This window comes from Natator depressus, chromosome 5, assembly GCF_965152275.1.
Source record: "Natator depressus isolate rNatDep1 chromosome 5, rNatDep2.hap1, whole genome shotgun sequence".
Taxonomy (NCBI): Eukaryota; Metazoa; Chordata; order Testudines; family Cheloniidae; genus Natator; species Natator depressus.
In genome coordinates this window covers 99,465,384-99,491,859 of record NC_134238.1, presented here as the reverse complement: position 1 = coordinate 99,491,859, position 26,476 = coordinate 99,465,384, and the positions used below count along the sequence as shown (strand labels likewise).

General features: G+C 47.0%; 2 long non-coding RNA genes across 2 annotated transcripts in view; one reads left to right on the top strand and one right to left on the bottom strand.

Moving 5' to 3' along the window:
• Positions 1-26,476, top strand: part of LOC141987700 (uncharacterized) — an 87,454-nt gene that overhangs the window by 20,149 nt on the left and 40,829 nt on the right. The window lies entirely within an intron of this gene.
• Positions 3,737-23,080, bottom strand: LOC141987699 (uncharacterized). Its single transcript, XR_012639604.1, has 4 exons — positions 22,992-23,080; positions 22,532-22,606; positions 4,674-4,832; positions 3,737-4,273 (listed from the first exon to the last, which is right to left on the bottom strand). It is a non-coding gene; the product is annotated as an uncharacterized LOC141987699 (long non-coding RNA).

Genomic DNA, 26,476 nt, shown 5'->3' with positions numbered 1-26,476 from the left:
GGTCGGCAACATGGGGCACTCTCACCTCGAGGGCAGCTCCTCCACCTCCCCACAAGCAGCTCCCCCCATCCCCGGAGTGGCTCCATGCTGTGGAGAGGCCCCAGCGCTGACCTGGCTCCCAGCCCATTGGCCAGGAACCCCGGCCAATGGGAGCTGCAGAGGCCGGTGCCAGAGCTGCCTGGCCATGCCTCCACAGGGAGGGGCAGGGAGCCACAAGCAGAGAGAGCCCCAGGAGTCTGTCACTGTCAGAGACACACAGACACACCCGGGGGGGTTGTGGGGACAGACAGATGGAGCCGGGGGCGGGGAAAGGAGCAGCAATGGGCACCCTGGGGCTGGCATAAAATACGCAGTACAGAGGGGCTTCCTGAGGGGTTTATAGCAACACCCTCCCAACCTCCCCCCCCCCGCAGAGCAGACCCGGGCAGCGGCTGGCTCCATCCATCACTCCCCCCCACCTCACAGAGACCCACACAACCCTCTGCCCCCCCAAAGGCCCCTAATGGCCCCTGTGCCCCCATCACCCCTCTCCAGAGAGTCCTCCCCTTTGTGCCTCCAGAGACAGCTCCCCTCCCCGCTGCCTCCCCTGCTTCAGAGCTCCCTACAATCTCCCCCTTTGCCTTCTTCCTCCCTCCCAGCCCGTTGGCTGGGAGGCTCCCAGTCTATCGGCCAGCGCGGCCAATGGGAGCTGCACCTGAGGCAAGGGGCCTGCTTGCTGATGCAGACCTGCCTGGCCATGCCTTCACAGCACGGGGTGGGGGCGCCACAGGTGAGCAAGCCCCAGTCATCATCATCACAGGCACAGCAATTCTCCAGGTATTTAATTTCACTGAGGCAAGTAATTTAATCTCCTCTTCCTTTCCAGACAGTTTGTGGCTTTTCCTGTAAGAAAACTTACAATTTCTTTACAAAGAAGTCCATGTATAGTTTTTTCACTTGAGAAGTATATTTTCTGGTTGTTCATAAGCTCATTTATTTTGTTAACTCAGTTTCATAGGCAATTTTAAAAGTCACTTGAATTGTACCTGTTTTTTTCCATTGGTCCAAAAACACATGGAAGATGTGCAGATTTTTATTTCTGTGGGCCAGACCACCCTGTGTAGAAATGTAAATGTTGGAGCTAGAAAAGCTCTGCAAGGGTAAGGGTCCCTTCAGGAAATTGTCCTCAAGTCATTCATTCTTCTGGGCATTCCAGTCTATTGTTCCCTCCTATAGTGATAGTGATCAGTGTTTCCACCCACAGTAAAGAGGCAGAAGACTGGGTCCAACCTCTTTCCTTGTTCTCTGTCTGCTCCCTCTACCAGCCCCTTGGTCTCCCTAGCATTCCCCCTACCATTACTAGCTCTGGGTCTTCTTTCTCTGGAGCTTCTCTTGAAGTAAAGTCTGTCATTACAGGTTCTTATCTCTATAATGTATTTAATTTTGATGTATTTATTAAGTGTTAGTTAATGCACTATGGGAATCCCCTTCAGCACTCTGTATAAATCGATCCTCTTCTTTTCATATGTTTTGCCCATAAGGTTTTCTGCAGCCCTAGGGCAGCCAGCAATAACCCCTGTGCCTTTGCAATGTGGTGAGAGAAGGGGACCATGGATTCCCTATTTATGTGATTTGCAAGACGTGTTATCATTACTCAAGGTACTAAATGTGTTTAAATGAAATAAGTGCCTTGTAAAATCCCAAAGCAAGCTCATTTTCTCATATACAGTATACACACATTTTTCATTAATTATATGGGTTGAATTTATTATTATTATTATTATTTTATTAGCCAGGTTACTGGGGGGGTTTTCAGTGTGGCAAAATGTGTGCTATTTTATGGGTTGAATGATTGAATGACATAATACGCCCACACCCCCAATGTCCATCACTAAGTCCGATAATTTTATCAAGTGTTCGTCGCACAACATGGTGGTGCCTACCCCTGCCTTGTGCTTCAGGGGGTCAAGGGGTCCAGGGCGGCCTGGGGAGTTAGCGGGGGGCCTGGCACTGGCAGCAGCGAGTGACATGGTCCCAGCCCACTCTGCTCCACCTCACCGGCTCCCAGCATTGCTTAGGGGCGGAGGCTTCGGGGAAAAGGTGGAGTGGGGACAGGGTGGGAAGAGACAGGGCGGAGCAGGGTTGCTTGCTGCTGTCAGCACCAGGCACCCCGCTAACCCCCCAGACCACCCTGGAACCTGCGTCCCCCTGAAACACGGGGCCTCCCGAAGCGGTTGCCCCGGTCTGTCCTATGGATGGGACGGATTCACTTGGGCACCACCAAAAATTATACAAACCTGCTGCCCATGGTTCCTTAAACTACAAAGGCAAGAGGAATGTGCCATTGATCTCACAACGCGTAGTAGCTACTACAGTAGATTGCTTGTGGCATTCACGGAGGTGCTGACCACAGAGGAATGCCACTTTTGGGCTCAGGAAACAAGCACTGAGTGGTGGGATCACATCGTGATCAATGTCTGGGATGACAAGCAGTGGCTGCAGAACTTTCACATGAGGAAAGCCACATTCATGGGACTGTGTGATGAGCTCTCCCCAGCCTTGCGGCGCAAGGACATGAGAATGAGAGCTGCCCTGTTGCTTGAGAAGTGCATGGCGATTGCACTGTGGAAGCTGGCTACTCCAGACTGCTACCAATTGGTTGCTAACCAGTTCAGAGTGGGAAATTCAACCATTGGAGTTGTGTTGATGGAAGTGTGCTGGGCCATTAATAACATCCTGGTCCGAAAGACCATGACTCTGGGCAATGTATGTAACATTGTGGATGGTTTTGCACAAACGGGCTTCCATAACTGTGGAGGGGCGATAGATGGCATGCACATTCCAATTCTGGCACCAGATCACCTAGCCATGGAGTACATTAATTGCAAGGGGTATTTCTCAATGGTTCTCCAGGCGCTTGTGGATCACCATGGGCGTTTCACGGACATTAACGCAGGCTGGTCCAGTAAGGTGCATGATGCACGCATCTTTTGGAACACTGGCCTTTTCAAGAAGTTGCAAGCAGGGACTTTCTTCACGGACCAGAAGATCAGCATAGGGGAAGTCAAAATGCCCATAGTGATCGTGGGAGACCCAACCTACTCCTTAATGCTGTGGCTTATGAAGCCATACACGGGGCTACTTGGCAGCAGCAAGGAGCAGTTCAACAACAGGCTGAGCAAGTGCAGAATGACTGTTAAGTGTGCATTTGGCCATTTAAAAGCCCGCTGGTGATGCCTGCATGGGAAGCTGGGCCTTGTCAATGACAATATTCTTATGCTTATAGCCACGTGCTATACACTCCATAATATTTGTGAAGGGAAGGGTGAAAGCTTCCCTCAGGGCCGGACTGTAGAGGCTCAGTGCCTGGAGGCTGAGTTTGAACAGCCAGAGACCAGGGCTATTAGAGGGGCACAGCGTGGGGTCATAAGGATCAGGGATGTCTTGAAGCAGCAATTTGAAGCTGAAAGCCAGTAATATTTGTTGCTATGCTCAGGATTGCAGTGCTTGTAATGCTAGGAGGTGATTTTTGCACATGATGCAAGAAGGGGCCTTAACATAACTGTATGTTGCTTTGCAGTGCTCTTTTTGCTTTTACTTAATAGAATAAAGATTGCTTTCAAATCAACACAAGTCTTTTATTAAAAGACAATAGCTGGAAGAGAGAGTCAAATGAAAAAATTCATCAGCAGGAAGATGGGGGAAGGGAAGGTCTCAATAGGCAGAGGGGTCCTGGGACGGCTACAGATTTGTGTATTTCCAGGGATTATACCCAACCTTCTCTTTGGAGTACAATGCAGTGGGTGCTGGACTTCAGCAGGGCCAAACTGCAGAGGGATGGATGTTGAGTGCAGTGGGTAATGGGACTACACAGTGCTGGACTGTGTGGAGGGAGGAGTGGAATGCTACGGGTAGAGACTGGAGCCAGGAGGTTGATAAGAGTGTGTTGGCAGCGTCTGGGGGCAGCATGGGAAACAGTTTTGCGACAGCAGCTTCAGGGGAGGGCTGGCATGGAGCTGCTCGGTTTGTAGAGCTAATATCACCTGGAGCATGTCCACTTGGTGCTCCATAACATTTAAGAGCTGCTCTCTGGCTTCTTTCTGGTTTGCTGCGTTCTCCTTTCGGTCCCTCTTCTTGCTGTCCCACTACTCCTTCAATTCCTGTTTCTCGGCAGCGGAGTGCATAATAATCTCATGGAGAAAGTCCTCCTTAGTTCTTCGTAGCTGCTTTCCAATTCTGCACAGCCATTCTGCCACCAATAACAAAGAGGGAGGCTGGGCTCCCAAGGTCATCTCTGTGAAGTTTAAATGCAACATTTTACAGGAGCAGTATTGTTTGCCACACAGACAACACTGATTCAGTGCTTTAAAATACAGCCAGTACTCACACACCTGTAACTAACTGGCTGACCCCAGGCAAGCACACATGAGCCACAAGACCCCCAAAATGGTGAGTAGCCACAGGGGCAGGGTAAATCACTCTTCCTGGACCCTGCTGTACACTGAGCACGTGGCTTCTGGGGAGAGCCAGCACTATATGGGGGGCCTGATAATCTTTCCTGTCCCCACGCTTTCCACAGGATGTGATCATTATGGAAGATATCTCACTGCTGAGGGTGAGCAGGGGTGAGCAGGGAATCAAAAGAGGGTCTTCTCCAAGCCTGCAGCTTCTGCCCTGGCCCCTATGTGGCTCACCTGTGTGCAGCAATGGTCCGTCCCCCTCCTCTCCACCCTGTGATGGCGAAGTGGTGCGGGAAAGTTACTGTTAATGGGGCAAGAAACAAAGCAGCTCTGCCAAGGAACCTGTGGCAGTGGATTGCCCAGTGTCTCCAATTCCATGTGTTCATGTCTCTTCTTGATCCAAAAGAAAAAAATCAACAGCATATTAAAAGTTTGTCCTTTGATGCACTGTAAAATTCTCTCATTGCTGGTATTGTTACAAATAAAGTTCTTTTAGCTAGTCACTCTGGTCATCATATCATTTTGACTTAATATGCTGCAAAGTTGATCAAATATTATTTGGAGCCCAGAAAGCCAACCATGCTGAAGCCTTTCTACTCTCAACTTCACCCTGATTGGAAATAAGCAAGAATAGTTTGCCTTTTGGAATTTATCAACTACAAGTTCCCAGAAAAAGTGCAAGATGCTTATGATGTACGACATATGTTTATACAGCTCCCAGACATCTCCAGGCAGTAGATTTATGCACTAACATTCATAAATAAACTGACCATGAGCCACAACTCACTTGTTATTTGTAGCTCCTTTGGCTTATACAGGACTTGATTTGCAGAGGGTGTAGGTTCACTTATGCAGGTCAAACTATTTTGCTTTTTTAGTGATCTGTATAGCATTCTGTGTCTCATTAAAGAGTTGTGTGACTTGTGTTGTTAGTGGAAAATGATTACTATTGTTTTATAAACTAAGACCAAAGTACTTGTATGATTTAAATAATTCTAATTCTTCTTCTTAGGAACAATAATAGTTTGACTACAAGGTCATATTTTATACTGTCGCAGGAATCCCATTGTTAACAATGTTGCAATATAAACTGCTATACACGACGTCCTATATATATCCTACAACTTGAAGACCTTAATGTTTTTCAACGTTGCCCCTCTCAGACTGATTTGAAAGTCAGAATATATCATATGCATATGTGTTGTTCCTTCATCAGTGCATACATGCAGCTCCCATTAACATCTGACAGTTCTGTGAGAAAAGCAAAGAGCCCACCATGCCCAACACTATAATTTTAGTCCCACTTATAAGATTTAAATTCTCTTTTGTTACCTGCCTGTTACTGTCTGTGAAGAGAGTCCATACCATCCCTTTTTATGAATATGCTCTGCTTTTGACACCTGTTTATCTTCACCTAGTATAGCAATGGTTGAGAATGCTAGTATAGACAAGGGATTAACAGTGTTTAAGCACCATGTTGCTGAAAGATGTTCAGAGTAGGTATATACAAAATGGTGGCAAGGAAAGACAAGACCACCAGAAGGCAGTGATGCCTTGTCCACACTAAGGCCTGATCTACACCTAAAACTTAAGTCTTCTGTTGACCTAGCTACTGCCTCTCAGAAGGGTGGATTAAATACTGCGATGGAAAAGCCCCTTCTGTAGTTGTGTAGAAAGTATGTGCTAGAGCAGGACAGCGACAGCACTGTAGCTGTGCCACTGTTGTGTTTGTAGGGTAAACATAGCCTAGCACCACCACTGTTGCTCCCACTCGTGTTAGCAAAGCTGGGACATTTGTCAGAAAAAAGCCTAATTTAGACAGGCTTCAGTGCAAGCAGATTGGCAGCAGCAGCATGAGGAAAACAGTGCTTACCTTTTACAGCTAATGCAGTACAACAGTGCGGTATTATAAAATGGGGACTTTTGTGTTGAACTACTACAACTGGTGAATGCTGAATCCGGAATAGTTTGTTATTATAATAAAATAACAGCAGAATATTTATTAAGATAGCACTTGGCCTTTCATTCTGCCCTTCTTGAAATAGCAAAATTCTACTATTTTGTCTGCGGATGTGCAATCTATGGCATGTATGATTATCCATAAATGTGTTGCACTTGTATTTTCTTGGTCGCTCCACCTTGTCACAGGGGTTTCTTTAATCTCTGTGCTCCAAAATGAGAGAAAGGAGGAGCTTGCTTGTTTTCTTCTCATTAGGAAAAGCACAGAATACAGATTTAATTTAAGATTTCAGCTTCACAATAGCACAGAGATTTTGACAATAACTATTCAGGTGCTGCAGAGTCAAGGCTTGCTTCTGTATAGTACGTACAGCAGAGTGATACAGTATTATTTATTCTAATATTGCAGAACTGTAAAGGTCAGAGCATGAAAAACCAGGTGGTGCTAAAACTGCAACATTTTGTTGTGACTCTAATGGAGCCCATTTTGTGTTCTAAAAAAGATGTCAAAAGAATGACCAGTTGCTGAACAATTGACAAAGAATATATTAGCTGAGTAACCCGAGCCACCAGCTTTATATCCTCAATTACTGAGAGCAATACAGTTTTCTTGATTTGAAAAATGGGAATATATTGATAATGTAACTATAGGGTCCAATCCTAAAACTTCATGCAAGTAGAAATGTTGGTTCTAATAACACTACTCCCAGGAATAAGTGTGGAAGGGTGCTGCTCTCAGTTACATTGGTCTAAATTTGAGAAACTGGCATGCCTAGAATAGACTTTGGTCTCCAAGATCAGACCCATAATGTGCTTGAAAATTTTCCTGCCTTTTTCCCACATCGAAATATAAATCTCCTGGAAATAGGAATAATAATTTGCTGAACTCTTGCACTAAGGTGCTGCTACCACCAACTGGTTAAAGATTTTTTTTTTCTTTAGCAATAGCAGCAGAGAATTCTGGAGTTCTGTCATATTGGCATCTGATTCTGAAAAAGGGAAAGTGGAGAGCAAGGGAGTCTATTGCCTAAAAAGCAGAAACATCTGCTGGAGTTATTAACAGCTTTTTGGCTGAGTTCAGCAGCAGGGCACCTTGTGGTTGATAGATTCTTCCCTCAGCAATTCAAAACAATGCAGTTCAAGCAAATTTCTCATCTTCAGAGAAGCAGCCTAATGAGGCACAAACTAATTTTAAAATAGTTTCACTTTTAAAAAATGGTCAATTGCAATAAGGGCAATCAGTGGACACCTTTGTTACCACAATTAGTTGTTAGTTTGCCTGTGTTAACTGCCCTTAGGTTTACTTGTGGCTGTGTAGCTAACCAACATTTTAACTCACTTGACATTATTTATGATGTTTACACAGATTATCAGTCTGTAGATATTGGCAAATTTCTTCCATGCCCCCATTTCTCCCTCCTCCCCTCCCCATGCCCAAAGAAAGAGAGATGTTTGAGCTCAGAACAGAAGTGCAAATTCACAAGAGGCTCTGGGGGCAAACATTGCTGGTTTAAGGCCTCCCTCCTGAGAACCTATTTAAGCTGAGCTGGCAAACTATTCAGATGAAAACCTGTAGACTATGATTCTTTCATCTCCCTTCTGTTGTTTGTGGCAGTTTGGGCGGTACTCAGGGGAACGTAGGGTACATGCACAAACAAGCTGTAAGGTAAAACACTGGCAAGTCTGGGGGTGGCACAAAATAGTTGTACTGCACGCTGCAATGCATCCTCAACAGAGATTTGGATTTAAAAGAAGTCTCAAATAATGGCTAAGGTGTTTGAAAATGACCAGTGATTTTGGATGCCCAGCTTGAGATGCTTTCCCATAGGGTCAGCCTCAACCAGCTAAATTGAAGTAAAATATGTTAACCTGCATCTACACTCGGCAAAAGCTCTAAGGTGGGTTGGATTCACTAAAATGTGTTCGCTAAGCACAGCCTAACCTAAACCAGTTTCCAAGTCTAGAAAACCCCCAGGGATGTGGGCTGTTAGTATCCTTGTACTGAGTCATATCTAGTATTTGTTTCCCATTAGAGTTCAGTCCCGATCTCTGGATAGCAGGAAAGACACTTTAAGAAGGTATGTGTCACACAATACCTATGTACATATTGTATCTTCGGTGATGTGACTGAATCTCACATACCAGGGACTCCAGCCAGAAGCAGCAGCTACAGAAGCAACTAAACTAAGGACAGCTGCACTGGAGAGGAGGGGGTAAAATGAGGCCCAGCTGTTCCCACTCTCCCCAGCAGCACCCTCAGACCCAGAACCTTATGGAGAAGGACCCCCCCACACACACACATTCTGGGGAAACTAGGACTCAACTGGTGCCCCATCCCATTCCCTGTGGCTTTGGAGAGAAACTGCAGAGAGGAGCCAGCCAATGACTCAAGCTGGTAGGAGCAGCTGCAGAAGCAGCAAAGGTTTGGACATTTTCAGAAAACTTTCTACAGTTCTACTGGGACTTTCTTTGCCCTGTGCTGATTGGCTGTTTGCTCCAACCCTCCCACACAGAGTCAAGTTTCACTCCACACCTACCCTTCTTACTCTCTTCTTCCTTGCCATGCCCCCATCACTCTTCCCTTCAATGGCCCTTCTTTCACTTTTCTTGCCATTTAGTTTATCCCCTCCCAACTAAACACTGTTCCCCACTCCCTAAAAAAATTGTGGAACTAATATGACGTTTGATGTGTTTTCCCTTTGTTTATGAGTTATAGCTCTGCCCACACCCTGTGTCTGTCTTGTCCAGGTAGCCTGTAAGCTCTTTGGGACAGGGGCTGTCTACCAGTCTGTGATTGTACACACCTAGCACAATGGGGTCCCATACTTGATTCATCCCTAGACACTACCGCAGCAAACATGGTTCATAATAATATAGCAGGGCATAAAATAGTGTGCACTTCAGCATATTTTGGGTACTAATAGACATACATGTGTAGTAATTTGTTGAACATGTGCAGTCATAATATTAATTTACTGCTTTTGCGAAATCTCTCTCATGGATTAGAGAGTATGTACAATATCTTGAGCTACTTTAACCCCAGCACAGTGTACCCAGTAAAAGTGGATACATGCAGGTCATGTACCAGTCCTGCTATCTGGGATGTGCATCTCCTCTGAACATGTTAACACTTACTTTCCTTCTTCAAGAAATCATGGGCTTTTTATGAAAACTGATTTTAGATGGAAACTATTGACAAAACATTTTAGATAAAATCAAAACTTCGGGGTTAGTGTGTCTCAGCATTCATTTTTTTAAATTCTGAAGTTTTATGTAAATTATTGTAACACGGAATAAACAAATCATGCAACTCATTTGATTAGCGACCTACCGACCCTGTAGGGAGCCAGGGTGGCTCCCCTCCGAACCAGAGGGTAAGAGCCACCCTCTGAGCTTGAGTGGGCGGGGCCAGGCCAAGCTTCCGCCAATCCCTGGAAGGGGAAGGGTGGGACAGGAAGTACAAAGGGCGGGGCCCTCTGCCCAGTGAGGAGAGCACCAGGGAGGGAGACAGACACAGGCTGCTGGCTGCTCCCTCGCGATCCTGCTGCTGACCCAGGCGAAGCCCTGGCCAAGGAGGAGCCTGACTGGGGGGAAGGCCTGTGGCAGCCAGGGCTGCCGGCCGCTGAATACCCAGAGGACCTGGAGGGGCCTGACTGCAGCCGGGCTAGCGTGAGTCTGATACCGAGGGGGAGAGCGAGTGGCCCGCAGTGGAATACTCGGACGAGATGGAGGGACCGGAGCTGCCCGCAGTGGAATACTCGGACGAGATGGAGGGACCGGAGTTGCCCGCAGCGGAATACCCGGAGGAGATGGAGGGACCGGAGCGACCCGCCTAAGAGACCGGGTAGGAAGTAGCCCAGGGGCCGAACTACACCGTGGGGTGGGTGTGTTTGGTCAGCGGGCGTGGACTGCCCCGCTGACCCAGCGGCGGGACCTTCGCCTCCCGCCACTGTCAGGGCCCTGGGCTGGAACGCAGTGGAGTTGGGTGGGCCTGCGTTCCCCTACCCCGGCGCTCCCCTGCCTGAGGGGCGTGCTACTGACTCTTGCCGGCGCTCCCCTGCCTGAGGGGCGCGCTACTGACTCCGGCCGGCACACCTTCCCGCTAATTCCCCAACGCCTGGGAGGTGGGGCCGAGGCCTGCCACGGAGACCATTGCTCTCCATCGCCCCTAGGGGCTCGGAGGACCGACCGACGCCTGTCACAAGTGGTGGAGAATGCGGGCAGGCGATCCCAACCTCTGCCGAAAGGGGTGAGTGCGAGGGAGCCTCTGAAGCTCCCCTACTGGAAAGATGGAGATGGAGGGGCTTATCAAGTTCCTGGCAGAGAGCCAGCAACAGCAGCAGCACCAACTCGTGCAACAGCTGGGCGCCCACCAGCAGCAGTTGCGCCAAACCCTGGGGGCCCAGCACCAGGAACAACAAACCCAGTGCTTCCAGCAGCTTGCAACCCTGTGGTCGGGCCATGGTTGTGCTCAACCAGAGCGGGCAGCCACTCCGACCCCTCCCGCCCCACCAATCCGTCTGGCCAAGATGGGGCCTGAGGATGACCCGGAAGCCTACCTAGTGACCTTCAAGCGGGTGGCCTCAGTGGCTGGTTGGGCGCCTGACCAATGGGCGACACTCCTCGCCCCATATCTGACGGGGCTAGCCCAGAAGGCTTACCGTGGGCTCCCAGATGATGAGGCCCGCATTTATGCTCGAGTGAAAGCGGCTATCTTGGATGCCTTCGACATTACCCCGGAAACCTTTCGGTGACGGTTTCGGGAAAAGGTCTACCCACCGGGCGCCAGACCCCGGGCGGTGGCCCAGGAACTGAAGGACGCGGGTACCCGATGGCTCCAACCCGAGCGTCGAACCACAGATGAGGTGACAGAACAGGTCATCCTCGAGCAATTCGTGCACATCCTCCCACCCCAGGGGAGGGCTTGGGTGTTAAGGCACCGGCCACAAAGTCTGAGCTCGGCCGTCACGCTTATGGAGGACTTTCTCGAGGCTGAGGCCCCGATAGGACCGGCCGCCCGCCCCCCAAACCCTGGACCCAATGCACAGAAACTTGAACGGAGGGGGCCCACCTCCCAAACCAATGCACCCCACCGTACCCGACAACCAGAAGGCGGCAGGACCGAGTTTTCCCGACGGCCCGAGTCAACACCACTCTCCGGCCCTGGACGCTTAACCCGACCACCAGGCCCCAGCCCACTCTGCGGCCCCACTGGTGCGCCCACGCGGCCGGCGCACCCAGAGGTAGGACCTTGTTTCTGATGTGGCGAGTATGGGCATCTGCAACGGGGCTGTCCTGCAATGGACTGCAACTTTGGCCTGGTGTGCGCCGGGGAGCGACAGGCCCGTCTGCCCTCCGTGGCCAAACTGACAGCTCCCATAGAAGTCGCTGGGGTTCCCGTGGTGGGTCTAGTCGATTCGGGCTGTGGGCAGACCCTTGTCCACCAGGCGCTCTTCTCGGACCCCCAGCGGACTGTCGGGGAAGTACGGATTCAGTGCATCCATGGAGATGTAAAATCGTACCCCACGGTGTGGGTCCCCATTACGGTGCATGGAGTAACGCAGTTAATGAATGTGGCGGTGGCATCATCCCTCGCTTATCCAGTGATCCTGGGCCGTGACTAGCCAGACTTCGTCGAGGTGCTCCAATCCCTACCCACCAAAGAGGCGTTCGAGGGAGCCCCGCCTGAGAAGAAGACAGGACCTGACTCGAGCTCCGACCCTGGAGTGGAACCAGGCCCCACCCCCGGGCAGGAGGGCCTGGAAATGGCGGGTCCCCCTCCTGACCTGGTGGACTTTAGCCGAGATCAAAGGGAGGATCCTACGCTCCGGTTTGCCTACGAGCAGCTGGCCCGGGTGGATGGTGAGGTCATGGAGGCGCAGCGCACCAGCCAGTGGCCCAGGTTTGAACTCAACCACGAGCGACTCTACCGCCTTGACCGAGACCCCCAGACCCAAGAGGTCCAGACCCAACTCGTGGTCCCCCGCATCCATCGTCAGGCTGTCCTGAAGCTTGCACATGACATCCCGGCTGCCGGCCATTTAGGGCAGGAAAAAACTGTGGCCAGGGTCCTGGCCAGGTTCTTCTGGCCCGGCGTCCACCGTGAGGTGAAGGAGTATTGTGCATCGTGCCCGGACTGCCAACATGCAGCCCCGGCCGGGGTACGGAAGGCCCCCCTGGTCCCGTTACCAGTCGTAGGTGTGCCATTTGAGCGGGTAGCAATGGACCTGGTCGGGCCTTTCCCAAAAAGCAAGGCGGGCCATCAATACATCCTCGTCCTGATGGACTACGCCACCTGCTTCCCAGAGGCCATCCCCTTAAGAAGTATCACCGCCCGCACTATCGCTGCAGAGCTCGTGAAGATCTTCGCAAGGGTGGGTCTCCCACGGGAGATACTCACTGATCAAGGGACCAACTTCACATCTAAGCTGTTCCGCCAGGTATGTGCCCTATTGGGGATTAAGAAATTGCAGACCTCGGTCTACCATCCCCAGACCGACGGATTGGTCGAGCAGTTCAACCGGACCCTGAAGGGGATGTTGCGGCGTTTCCCCACCCAGGATCTCTGCCAGTGGGACCAGCTGCTCCCTCCTTTACTACTGGCGATTCGAGAAGTCCCACAGGCGTCCACGAAGTTCTCCCTGTTCGAGCTCCTCTATGGGCGGCGACCCCGCAGGGTGTTGGACCTCATGAGGGAGACTTGGGAACACAACCTGTCCGCAGCACAGGGTCTCTTGCAAAATGTCTTACAGCTGCAGGGGCAGCTGGTGCGGGCGGGTGAGCTCACGAGGGAGAACTTAAACACCGCCCAAAGAGCCCAGGAGCAACACTACAATCGGGGCGCCCAGACTCGATCATTCGGGCCAGGGGACCGAGTACTCCTCCTGCTCCCCTCGGAAGAATCAAAGCTTTTTGCCCTCTGTCAGGGTCCGTATGAGGTCCTCCGCCAGGTAGGGCCGGTAACTTAGGAGATTCAGCAACCTGGTCGCCGTAAGGAAAAGCAGATTTATCATGTAAACCTCTTAAAACCTTGGCAGGACCGGGAAGGGCTCCTAGTGGCCCCATATCCCCCCGAACTGGAACTGGGGCCCCAACCACCCGAGGAGTCGGATAATGGTGAACCCCAGCTAGCAGAGACACTCACCGTCGAGCAGTGAGAACAGGCACTCTGCTTAGTGAGGGCGTTCCCCAAGACGTTCACCACGAAACCCGGGCAGACTACGCTCACCTACCATGTGATCCAGATGGAACCCGGGGTGGTGGTCCGAGAGACAACCCGGCCATTGCCGAGGAGAATGCGGGAGGCCGTAGAGGAGGAAGTCCAGGCGACGTTGGAGCTGGGTGTTATTGAGCCCTCCCAGAGCGAGTGGCGGAGCCCCGTCGTCCTCGTACCGAAGCCCGATGGGAGCCGGTGGTTTTGCATTGACTTCCGGAGGGTCAACGCCATCTCAAAATTTGACGCCTATCCGATGCCCCGCGTCGATGAGCTCCTCGACCGGCTAGGGGAGGCCTGTTATATCACCACTTTAGATCTCACCAAAGGGTACTGGCAGATCCCCTTGGATCCCAGGTCCAAGGAGAAGACCGCGTTTGCCACCCCTTCAGGGTTATACCATTTCACCCGGATGCCTTTCGGCCTACATGGGGCCCTGGCAACCTTCCAGCATTTGATGGACCGGGTGTTGCAACCACACACGAAATACGCGGCGGCCTACCTGGACGATGTGGTCATCTATGGCAATAACTGGGAGGAGCATCTTAACCAAGTAGCAGCAGTCCTCCGGGACCTCCACGCAGCCAGGCTGACGGCCAACCCGAAAAAATGCCGAATCGGGCGGGAGGAAACCACTTACCTGGGGTACACCTTGGGCCGGGGACAGGTCCGCCCCCTCATCGGGAAGGTCCAAGCACTCCAGGAATGTCCGGTGCCGACCACGAAGAGGCAAGTACGTCAATTTTTGGGCTTAGCTGGTTATTATCGGCGGTTTGTACCCCACTTCGCAAGCATTACGGCCCCGCTAACGGAGCTCTTGACCAAGGACAGTCCCCGCCGGGTGCATTGGTCCAACGAGTGCGAGACGGCCTTTCGAACCATCAAAGAACGGCTGTGTAGCAATCCAATACTCTTCAGCCCTGACTTTCATCATGACTTTATTGTCCAGACAGATGCCTCAGGTGTTGGGCTTGGGGCGGTCCTCTCGCAGGAGGTGGATGGGGAGGAAGACCCGATTGTTAACCTCAGTCGGAAGCTGTTCCCCAGAGAACGGAACTACTCCGTCGTGGAGAAAGAGGCCCTAGCCGTTAAGTGGGCAGTCGATGCTCTCCGCTACTACCTCCTCGGGGCCCCCTTTATACTGGTTACGGACCACGCACCCCTGAAATGGCTCAATAAGATGAAGGACAATAATGCCAGGCTGATGCGATGGTATCTCGCTCTGCAGCCCTATGCCTTCACGATCCACCATCGGGCGGGACGAGACAACGCCAATGCGGATTTCCTATCCCGCCTCGGAGAAGGTGAGGACGCTAGCTCCGAAGATCGGGAGCTGGATTTGAGGGGTGGGGTATGTAGGGAGCCAGGGTGGCTCCCCTCCGAACCAGAGGGTAAAGAGCCACCCTCTGAGCCTGAGTGGGCGGGGCCAGGCCAAGCTTCCGCCAATCCCCGGAAGGGGAAGGGTGGGACAGGAAGTACAAAGGGCGGGGCCCTCTGCCCAGTGAGGAGAGCACCAGGGAGGGAGACAGACACAGGCTGCTGGCTGCTCCCTCGCGATCCTGCTGCTGACCCAGGCGAAGCCCTGGCCAAGGAGGAGCCTGACTGGGGGGAAGGCCTGTGGCAGCCAGGGCTGCCGGCCGCTGAATACCCAGAGGACCTGGAGGGGCCTGACTGCAGCCCAGGCCAGCGTGAGTCCGATACCGAGGGGGAGAGCGAGTGGCCCGCAGCGGAATACTCGGATGAGATGGAGGGACCGGAGCTGCCCGCAGCGGAATACCCGGAGGAGATGGAGGGACCGGAGCGACCCGCCTAAGAGACCGGGTAAGAAGTAGCCCAGGGGCCGAACTACACCGTGGGGTGGGTGTGTTTGGTCAGCGGGCGCGGACGGCCCCGCTGACCCAGCGGCGGGACCTTCGCCTCCCGCCACTGTCAGGGCCCTGGGCTGGAACGCAGTGGAGTTGGGTGGGCCTGCGTTCCCCTACCCCGGCGCTCCCCTGCCTGAGGGGCGCGCTGCTGACTCCGGCCGGCGCTCCCCTGCCTGAGGGGCGCGCTGCTGACTCCGGCCGGCACACCTTCCCGCTAATTCCCCAACGCCCGGGAGGTGGGACCGAGGTCTGCCACGGAGACCATTGCTCTCCATCGCCCCTAGGGGCTCGGAGGACCGACCGACGCCTGTCACAGACCCTCATAGTTCATGAAAGCTGGTGGGTTGACAACCCTGCAGACAAAAGTCCTTTATTTATCCACAGAACAGACTACTGCACTGGCAGTAGCTCTGTAAGTATCTGCATGCTGCCCTGCCAATGTGGTCCTACTCTGGCTCCGAAGCTCATCTCTAGAAGTGAAAACACAGCTCAGACACTATGTCTATTCAGGTCTTGGCCTCTCTAGTAAGGCTGCCAACAAGGTTGCCTTTTAATGCAAATTATAGGCTTCAAAGCCAGCAGGGACCATCATGATCATCTAGTCTGACCTCCTGTAACAGTGTTTTTATGATGTTCGTTAGAAATTGGACTGAGACTACCAAACTCATTTCACACATGTCCCTGAACAGCTATCAGATGGCAGCAACTCACAGTACTGACCTGGGCTAGATTCAGAGTAGTGGCTCAGCAACAAAAGGCTAACTGATGGTGCGCAGATACCACAGCAACGGGCATTTTATAAATAGACAGGTAGCTAAGCAAGCCCCTGAGCTGTCCAGTTGCCCAAAGCTATTGATGCTTTGAACATTTTGGTAAACATTATGGGGTAGATTTAGGCTTGTTGTAAACAGTAGGAATAATTTCACTGATGGGGATAGTGGGCCAAACACCATTAAAGTAATTGGAACTGCATCTGAGTACAAACATTTAAAGAGAAGCTATTGGGTAGAACTAAACTGGACAAATTAAACCTATTTGTTGCAGTTACGATAAATGAACTGGAGACATAAAGCTCTCTAACTTTACAGTTTTATTAGGGTATGAAAGTTGGAAATGGCTTGGGCACTGGTGAATCCCTGATGAAAGCTGCAGTTGGTTAAAGAAAAGAGTCTGAAACAGGACAGCAGGGTCAAACGAAATTAAAACCAATTACAAGCTATTGGCATCTACCAGTTCCTAAAAAAAAAAAAAACAGTTACTCACCTTCTCGTAACTGTTGTTCTTTGAGATGTGTTGTTCATGTCCATTCCAATCAGGTGTGTGCATGCCGCGTGCACGCCAGCCGGAAGATTTTTCCCTTAGCAGTGTCCATAGGGTCGGCCTGGGTGCCCCTGGTATCATGCCTTCATGGTGCCTATATAGAGCCCTGCCAACTCCCCACCCCCTCAGTTTCTTCTTGCCAGCTGCTCCGACAGAGGGTAGGAGGGTGAGTATTGGAATGGACATGAACAAGACATCTCGAAGAACAACAGCTACGAGAAGGTGAGTAACCGTTTTTTCTTCTTCGAGTGCTTGTTCCTGTCCGTTCCAAGCAGGTGACTCACAAGCCAAAGTTCAGGAGGTGGGGTAGGAGCCATCCACTAATTGGAGCACTGCTTGTCCGAAGGCCACATGATTTCTGGCCTGTTGAGGGATCGCATAGTATGTTGTGAAAGTGTGTATAGAGGACCAAGTTGCCGCTCTGCAGATTTCCTGTGTGGGGACCTGTGCCAGGAATGCTGCTCAGGAGGCCTGAGCCCTGGTGGAGTGTGCAGTGATCGGTGGAGTGGGCACCTTCATCAAGTCGTAACACTCCCGAATGCATGACGTGATCAATGCTGTCCAAAGCATCTCGAACCGGTCGATAAACTGATGCTAGCCATGACTGGAGTGGGCGAAGTCTGAGTCTGGCATGCTGTACTATATAGGTACAAGCAGCCATATGCCCCAGAAGTTTCAGGCAGCTTCTTGCTGTGGTAGTGGGTAACTGCCTTAGGCCCCATATGCAAGCAAGAGCGAGCGATGTTCCAGCTAGCCATCACCGGTGGTAAGAAGGAACTGAGGGGGAGGGGAGTCTGCAGGGCTCTATATTGGGTGCCATGAAGGTGCGACTCTAGGGGGCACCCAGGCTGACCCTACGGATGCTGCTAAGGGAAAAATCTTCCGGCTGGCATGCACGTGGCACGCACACACCTGATTGGAACTGACATGAACAAGCACTCAAAGAAGAACTATTGGTTTTACAATCACTGCAGAGAGAAATAAGACCCATTTTCCCACTTTTATCTTTGCTTTGACTATATTATATCTGTGATTATGTAAAGTATGTAATGAGTGATGGATATGTTGAAAAGATTCATATATTTGTCTTGTGGGTCAGAGTTAAGGTTATTTTATTGTGTACAGCTTATCCAATGTAACTCTTCTGTATTTTGGCCCAAATTCAGCAAAGCATCTGTTTTCAGGATAGCACTTAACTTTAAGCATGTGCTTAAAGCTCTTAAAAATCAATAGGATTTAAGCATATACATAAGTGCTTTCCTGGATTGCGGCTTTTATGCATTCAGAACTTAGCATGTGGAAGTGATAAACCAGTTGAGCTATAAGCCAGTAGTTAATTTACTCATGCAAACATAGAACTTTAAGCAGTTTAATAGGATCTACCTTTCTCTTGGAGTGCGCTGCAGAGCAAGGCAGCTCCATAAGGTCCCTGTACTCCCTGGCTCCCTTATTTCTTATCATCTGTAGGTGGTGAATGATAAGTCAGTCTTTATACTGCACATTCATTGACAGAGATCCCATCACGAGTGAGAGAAAATGTTAATAGTTTTTTTTGTTTCAAATCCATTGTTTTTCAAACCAGTGCAATACTTCCAAGTTTTCAAACACTTGAATTCCTGGGTAAGAGGGGGCTGAAAAACCATGAGACGATTTGTGAAGAATTTTAAAAGTAGTCATTTCTAATTGCAAATACCTTGAAAACTATTTGCTTTACTTAGCTAAAAAAAAGACTTGTTCTCCCCAACATTGTACACACATGTTTTCAGAGGGAAATGTTTAAGGGAGGAGAAAATACCATTATTATTTATATCATATTACGTTAGTAATCAAAGGCCCCAGTTCTTCAACTGGAGCCATGCAGATGGACCTCTATACTTGTGTGGAACCTTACTGAAGTCAATGGGGATCTGCTTTAGTGGATCTGGCTGCAGTGTCAAGACCCAGATGTGCTAAGCTCTGTACAGATATATAGGAAGACATTCCCTGACCCAAAATACTTACAATCTACAGCCCCAAACACAAACTTTAAGCCTGTGACCAGTGATGTCAATGGAGCTACTCAGACAGTCAGATGCATAGAGTTTGCAGGATTGAGGCCTAAAGAGATAAACAACAGAGGAAAGGTGCAATATTGAAGCACACTGATCAGGGTGAGGATTGGCAGGCCATCTTAGTTCCATTTTATATCTCTGTAGATATATATTTACACCCTCTCACACAAATGAATTATTCCTCAACTTGCTTTCTGGTTAGACATCATTACTTTTGTGTGTGAGCTTTTTTCCAGAAAAAAGCCTAGTTGCAAGTTTAACTATTGAGTTGTGCCCAACACGTCCATAATGACAGCATGTAATAACAATTATATTTCTACTGGATTGAAGTTTTACAATATTCAGGGCAGTAACACATTTACATTATTAAAGCCTTTTAATATTTTACCGCTTATTGACATTTACCACTCTGTGGACAAAGAGTAGCTGGGAAAACAAACACTCCTTGCCCTCCCCTTTTTGAAAACAAAGCTTGGAATTTTTTTACTCTAATTCATTATAAGACACAATTGCTGAATGAGCAAATTCTGGGATTTAACTACCTTCTTCAAGTTCTGGAGAGAAGCCAGTGGTATTTACTTTAAGTACAGTGCAATCTTACCATAATAAAGTACTGTATAAGAAACATTTCCCAATAACTGCTTACATTAGTGTGTTATGCAGTTAGCCATTAATGCACTACCTTGGGTGCACTAGATCATAGAAAACACTAAAATTTAACTATTTCCTTCTTGGGGAAGCTAAGATATCATTTTACCCTTATTCTGCTTCTTGGATTAATGTGCTTTAGTCTACATTCTGTCAAATTGCCACTGAATGCAGATAATACTGGCACATAAGTACAGTAAATATGCATTTCAGCACTCTAAAGGAAAGGTAACGTATGACTAGCTTAGCATGAACTACAAATATTAAGTACAGGAAATACCTCTTCAGAGCTGCAGACATTGCTTTGTTAATATCTGTGATTATTTTCATATGGTGTGCTAGGGTTGCTAAAGCACAGCTGCCACATATCAGACAGTACTAGAAACAATCTTAGGACAACAGTGTGGTTAAATGGCAGGTAAATGAATTATAGCAATACACCAGTGACTCTGGATGGCTTTCATCATGGAATTCAAGTTCAGAGTGTGGAAAATAGATCAGGAAAAAATTAGAAGCAGTTTGATAGTCACTGGTTTTAAATCATGTGTTCAGAATGGAACTAGAAATATAGGGAATGTCTGCGCTACAACTGGGGTGTGTGATTGCAGCATATGTAAGCATACCCAAGCTAGCTTTCATTTAGCTGGTGTGGGTGCCAATGTCAGTGAAGTTGCGGCAGCACAAACTTCACACAGACTAGGTGTCCAAGTACATAGCTGGGCTCCCTGGGTAGTCTGTATTCAGGTGGTTCACCTCTGCTGAACCCTGGCTGCCACAGCTCCAAGCTAACTGCATTGTAGGCATACCTTCAGATGGAGTTTAAGGTTTTTCTTTTGACCTATAAAGCCCAAAATGGCCTGAGACCTGCCTACCTGAGAGACGCATCTTCCCCTACGCCATACTGCTGCAGCTGAGATAAGCTGATGCACTTGCATTGAATTTGCTTTATAAGAGACAGGACTGCTGGCAGAGTAATTTCCGCTTTGCTTTCAGTCCCAGCCCCCTTGGCCTCTAAGTCTGTAAAATCACTTCTTTCTGATTACTGTCTTGCTCTCCTTACCCCCACACTTCATTCTTGACATTCTGTGATTTTAGCAGCCACCCTTTATTAAACAGCTTGAGCTAAAATCAGTGCTAGTGTGAAAATTTGGAACAGCAGCTTCAAAATTCCTCCCTGTTGAAAGCAGACAGTTTCTATTCTGATAAAGATATGTCTGCTTACTTCAGGAGTGGATTTGAACCTGTGGCCCTATTCAGGATAGCATTTAAGCACATTCTTAACCTTAAGTATGTGCTTACATCCTTCTTAAGTCAACTTCTGAAATCAGCTGCTAAAATTATGTCACAAGTGTAGTGGAAAATAGGCAAGATAGGTTGGGACTGAAGTCATTTTAAGGACTGACACTGTGCAACCTGCCATGGTTATAAATGCTGTGGTAGAACAATACAAATAGTTTCAGAACCCGTTCATTTTTCTAAGCATTGTTTGAGGACCAGAAAAAGAGATTGGAGTTGGATCAGGCAAACCAGTGCTTCCTTGGTAATTCTGCTGATAGACAATGAACTAGATTGTGCCCTTGGCAATCCCACCAGCATTGTGCGTGAGGGTCAAGTGGAAGAAATCAGATAGCCAGTAATGGTGGCCAGCTCAGCCAGAATTCCTCTTAGGGACTCCTAGGCAGCACATACCTGCATGACAGCCACAATACAGGGAAGATGGGGTGTCCTCACTGATGTGAGGCCAGCTCTGCTGGAGAGCAAGAGGGCATAGACTTGACCTCAGCTGCTTAGCTTCAGCAGCTAGCACTGATGAGGGCACTAGGGTGGAGCAGGGCCTGCATTCCTAATCACACAGTGGCTGGTCCCTGAGCACCTTCCCCTCCTTGTGCATTCACAGAGCAACCAGATCTAAATCTGGCCACTGGTCTTGGAGTTTTAGTTTAAGATGAGCTTTTTCTGCCAATGCATTATTGGATATGCATAATATATTATAAAATGTCAGGATGGTATTTGAAGACACTTTATGAGTAATAAACCATCTTTTTTTTTATAAGGATAATAATAATATAAACCTTTGCTGTTAACATCCTTTCTCTTTATTACATTTCATCGGGTTAATTCACAATGGTGCCTCATGATTGCTTTATATTTCTAACATTTTAAAATGCAGCACACTGGATTAGGTATGACTCTGACAGTGTGACAGGTGCCTGTGTTGCAATTCCTTCTGTTTTTACACCACCCACAAAATGATATATTCCTATAAGTGAACTCTGCAATGCTAGATTTTCTATCAGCACACCCATACCTGATAATGTATTGTACAACTGCTTTGGATATGGTAACAGTTCATGCAGAAAGTACTGGATTAACTTAATCATATCCACAATAAGGAGGGACAACATAAATGTGTGCTGGATATTATTACCAGTAATTATAGCGGTACATGCAATACATTTTGCCTGCTGCTCAATCAGTTATTCCCGCAGTACAGGTTTTAACAAAAAGAAACTCAAATTGTCTGAAGATAACCATAAATGAAGCACTGCTATCAATAAAGAACTTGCTGAACATTAATTAATATTTAGAGTAAACAGCAGGAGGGATTTTTCCACATAGAGTTACTATCATACATGTTCTTTCTATTTCCATTCCAGCTTCTTTTTTCCCCTTTGGATTGGTACTGGCATCATTCCCTATAATATATTTTCTCTCTATTATTGTGTCCTTGGCCTTATTAATCCATCATTTTATGTGGCCCTGCTTTTCAAATGTTAGAAATGAGCTCTGATATTTGTCTTGGCTATCAAAATAAATAGGTTCTGAAGAATTGCTCAGAATGCTTTATTCATGGATCCTTCTACATCTTGAAAAGTAACCTGGTATAGCTGCTTTCTCTCTGATTTAATTGTTCTTTTCATTTTTCCTTCATCTACAGTTCTTACAGAAATATACTGTCAGGGTTCCTTTCCCACTCTGAACTCTAGGGTACAGATGTGGGGACCCACATGAAAGACCCCCTAAACATATTCTTACCAGCTTAGGTTAAAAACTTCCCCAAGATACAAACTTTGCCTTGTCCTTGAACAGTATGCTGCCACCACCAAGCATCTGAAACAAAGAACAGGGAAAGAGACCACTTGGAGACATCTTTCCCCAAAATATCCCCCCAAGCCCTACACACCCTTTCCTGGGGAAGGCTTGATAATAATCCTCACCAATTTGTACAGTGAACACAGACCCAAACCCTTGGATCTTAAGAACAGTGAAAAATCAATCAGGTTCTTAGAAGAATTTTAATGAAAGAAAAGGTAAAAGAATCACCTCTGTAAAATCAGGATAGAAAATACTTTACAGGGTATTCAGATTCAAAACACAGAGGATCCCTCTCTGGGCAAAACCTTAAAGTTACAGAAAACAGGAATAAACTTCCTTCTTAACATTGAAAAAATTCACATAAAACAAAAGATAAACTAATCCGCCTTGCCTGGTTTACCTATACTGGTTGCAATATTGGAGACTTGGATTAGGATGGGTTGGAGAAGATGGGTTTCTGTCTGGCCTCTCTCAGTCCCAAGAGAGAACAAACACGTAAATAAAGAGCACAAACAAAGCCTTCCCCCCGCCCCCACAAGATTTGAAAGTATCTTGTTCCCTTATTGGTCCTTTGGGTCAGGTGCCAGCCAGGTTAGCTGAGCTTCTTAACCCTTTACAGGTAACAGGATGTTGCCTCTGGCCAGGAGGGATTTTATAGCACTATATACAGAAAGGTGGTTACCCTTCCCTTTATATTTATGACATATACTGAAGGATGTTTAATTGTTTCCATACTTGTGAAGGAGGGAAGGCTCTGGGGATGTAGTGAAGGGATCTACCAAGTAAAGAATGTCAACATGTAGGCTGTGTGAATGAACACGAGTGCAAACACACATGAGCACACAAAGGGTGGCAGTTCATGCTGGTCATAGACAATGGACCAAATTCTTCTCTCAGTTCAACAGGGATAAATCTCCACTCAGCCAGCTGAGTTACTCCAGATTTATATTGCTGTGTAACTAAGAGAAAAATCTGTCCCAATATAATATTAAAAGCAATATTTCAGTCATGAGGTTTTCTCACAGCTGTTGAAACTGATCTGATAGCATTTCATCTTACATCCCAAAGAAGGGCTTACAGCCAGAAATTACAAGTCCTAAAGCCTGTTATTAAGCTGATGACCATAGAGTAATAGAAATAGCAACATTGTTCATTACTGAACTTCAGAGAGATAATTGACATTATTTTTGAAGACTGAACCAAAAATTTATGCTTATATCTATTACACCCTGTGGTAAGAAAGAAGTAGACCATTTCAGAATGAGGCTGAAACCTCCCATTAAATTGGGACTAGGATTCCCTGGTCATTAATGGATAGGAATGTTATTATAAATAAAATAAAATAAATAAAGACCCAGGTAATAGCTGCTGCATCTTTTTGCAAGGCAAGCTGATTCATGAAAATCAGTCATGGTGAGGCTGGGAGTGAAGTTAATTGTACAATGTGATTTTCATTGCTAAGAAAAGAAGCCTGCTAGTGCCTACTTCAGCTAAAGAAAAATAGGGTAGGTAGTAGAAAAAAATTAAAATTCATGGAAATAGTGTATCCAAACTATGGTTACAAGTCATTTTGCAAGGCTTGGGAATCCACACAATTACAGTTTTGATCCATGCTGTAAGTTTACCAGTGAGGCAAACAGATGGACATGAGCTTACATCTGGAGAGGGAAGCTAAAATAACCACTTTCAAATATAATCCAGACCAGGAAAATGGACCTGGAAGTTTGAGCTAGACCCCATATTAAGAATTAGGTATCCCAAATGAACAGTGCACCCATAAATAAACTAACAAGATTTTTGGAGAGTCAGAGGAGACAGGGAAATAAAATGTACAATGATGAAATATTCATAGCCTTACATTTTTTAGAGCTCCAATATTTCTTCCATGATTTACACTATTTTTTGCATGCAGAAGTATGGGATCTGCTGCAAAATAATAAAGACTGTATTAGAATGCAACTGCTTCTGTGTCATAGAGCAGGGAGGATTAATCAGAACTCCACAATAACCGTAAACAGCTGAGAATACAAGTAAATATAGGTAAGAAGCACTGTTTTATGCACTCCATCAAAGACATATTGAAATGGGAAAGCTGAGGAATAATTACAAAAATGACAATGACCATCACAATTCAGCATCTTATACAGACCAATGATTACCCTGAAGGTTCTTGTCTGTTGAAACTATCTGCAAGTGTGAACAATGGAAAAATCAGTCTGGCGCATGGAGAACAATGTTGCAATGCTGCAGATAAATAAGAATTGGACTCTAAGATCTTTGGGATTATGTCTTAAAACACAATTTAAAGTTATTGTACCACATAAATGTTAAATTAATAGTGGGCAATTTAGGAATGCATGTAATAATAAATAATAATAATAAAACATTTTTGTGACAGTAACTGTGCTAGCCAAGTCTCTTGCCTACCTGACCTTAGCACACTAAGGATGGTGGTTTACTGAAAATACATAACTATAAGACAACAGCACACAAGACAGTGTGGAGCGTACTGGGAAACCTACATGGCTTTGGGAAGACTGTGAATGAATAAATAAGCTGAATTTCAGGTCAAGCTGAGTTTCCTTCTGAATTTTAATTACTGGAGCAATGTGGCTACATATAACAGTACTTCTTCAATATGTTGGTTTTTTTTAATAAAATTATTTGATATGTGTATGTAACAATTGCCTCCTAAAGTCTGAGTTGTCCATCATATTGAATATTATGCATGGAGGGCCAGATTCTGCCCCCTTATTCACACTAAATAGTATCTTCTCAGATAGTCCCATTGGTTTCAGCATAAGTAGCGGGGGACAGAATCAGGATGATAGATACTAAGGTGATTATACTTTTGATAAGACAGACTTGCATTTCCTCAACATTGGTGAACCAATGAGTTGGCACCCTCTCTAATGTCTTCTTAATAAATGCAATTATTAATGTTAATCAGTCATTATGAGGTATCACTCATATATAATAACAATGATTTAACTTCTATTGTGCCTACTGTGCAAGAATGCCAAGGTACTTAAAAAAACCATTAGCCAATGAAGTGTGTGGGGTAGGAAAAAAGTGGAAACTGCGGTACGTATAGGCTATGTGAACTTGCTCAAAATCAGAAAGAAAATCTGAGCAGAGTCAGGAATGGAACCCACAAGTGTCACTTCCCAGTCCTATTACTTAAGTACAAGGACACAGTAGCTTGAGTAATATGTAGACTAAAATCCAGGAGGTGGATTCTAACACCCTTACTCACATTGAATAGTACCTCCAATGCAGTCAATACAGTAAGGTACTACTAATCAGAATAGGGATATCAGAATCTGGTCCCATGAATTCACTTTTTAACACTTAATTCAATTTATCTTAATTTACTTTTTCAGCTAAATCAAATTAAGGTCACTTTAATTCTGAATAAGAATATCTACACAGGGATTTCATACAGTTTAACTAATCCACTTTAATATGAATTTGGATTAATTTTTCTGAGTGTTCCCATGTAGAGAAGCCCTAAAATCCTTTACTTTCCTATGGTTTGCAGAATTAGGTACATATTTAACTTTACACCACTGTATAGTCCCACTGAAGGCAATGGGATCACTCATGCATAAGTGTTTGCAGAAGCAGATCCTTACTGTCAAATGTTCACAGAGTTTACCTGTGATGTTCTTTAATCATTAAATGCAAGGTCCCATTCATTCCTATTTGTTTTAGAAATATATTTTCATATGTCATTTAAAAAAAAAATCTAAACATTTCTGTTCCTCAGAGCCATGAAAGCATCAATCCTGGGCTCTAAGTGAACTTTTCAAAGGAAAGAAATGTGAAACCATAAGTTTTCCTGTGTTCTGTCATTCTCATTGATGTTCTAGACCTAGTTCATCA